Consider the following 1461-nt stretch of genomic DNA (forward strand, 5'->3'; position numbering starts at 1 on the left):
ACCCCATTCTTTAGCTTCTCTCACTGTTCCCTGGCTTACAGCCACATATGGATAACTATAAGCTACCAAACCTCTGCTTCCACACACCGCCACACATTTTCAAGGAGTCCCTAGTTAATAACAGTGAAGCTAAGGAGGATTCAAAGCAGGATTCAATGGAGTCTTTGGCTTCACTGTCTTGAGCAATAGTTTCCTCCTACTTTGAGCAGCTACATAGATACCTATGTAATGTACCACTACATAAAATCAGCACCTTGCTGCTCTACTGTAGTTGTCTGGTGGTTTTTTTCACTCTGGCAGAGTGATGATTAAAACCCACCTCAGCTTGTGCCTTGTAGAGGACATGTCTCCCCACAAGTACCACCAGCATAGGTGTGACATCCCAAACTCTGCTTTCTTGATTTCCACTTCTGGAACTTACTCCCACAGGAGTTTCCCTCTGCCTTAGGAAGTTTGTGCCATAGCGGGGGTGTTCTACTATTGTTCACTCAGTCAGCCAAAATGTTTACAAAAACTGTGATCTTATAGAAACAATGGATCCTAAAGTAATAGGGTATACTGCAAAGCAGAATCAGATTTCACTCTTTATACTAAAAATGCCTAGATGTCAGCTCTGAGCTAGCAGTTTACATGACCCATCAGCAATGAAGCCAACAACTGGAAAAGTGGAAGGGCTCTGACTTCATGGAAAGAGTCAGAGGGCTGTGGTCTCACACCCTCACCTTAGCTGCCGGCATGCAGATACAGCTCCCAGCTTTCGACCCAGTCATTGCAAGACAGAGTTCTGCCAGTTCCCAGAGGAAACCGATGACAATGTTAAGACAGCTAATTCTGCTTGTTTATGCTATTAACATCAGAAAACATATGTATCAGAACAACTTTAAGTCCAAAGATTAAATGAAAGATTAGGCTCTGGACATAATAAATAGCTCCAACCAGCATCAGTGCAACTGTTTCACAAAGCCAAAGATCATGTTTAGACAACATCAGCCAGTCAGTAATTGATCTGGGGTAATTTCTGTCCAAAGCAAGTTTACTGCCCACCTGCTCTTCTTTTCAGGCACAGAAAGCTGTCTGGATGCTAAAGGAGGGCGTCTACCAAGACCAGTAATCACAGCCTGCTGAAAATTTGCTCCTGAACAAATCACCACCAGCTGGCACTCAGGGGACTGCATCAGCAGCAGCAGCATACCCTGCACTGCAGATCTGATGGGCCCTAGGATTTCCCTGAGACACTTATTCTCAGACACAGATGCTTTTTGAAGGAGTTGTTCAGCTTCAGGAATCTTTCCAGCCTCAGTCTCTGCTTAAGAGTTGTTGGTCAGCAAGCAATACAAAAATAAATAGGTTTCAGTAAGGTAACTCACACATACAGACTCATCAGTCTGTAAATAAAAGTCATCCACCCAAAGGAGCTGGTGATGTATCTCTGACTCCCTCCTATAGTATTACCCAGGTAGC

This window comes from Haliaeetus albicilla, chromosome 3 (genome assembly GCF_947461875.1).
Source record: "Haliaeetus albicilla chromosome 3, bHalAlb1.1, whole genome shotgun sequence".
NCBI lineage: Eukaryota > Metazoa > Chordata > Aves > Accipitriformes > Accipitridae > Haliaeetus > Haliaeetus albicilla.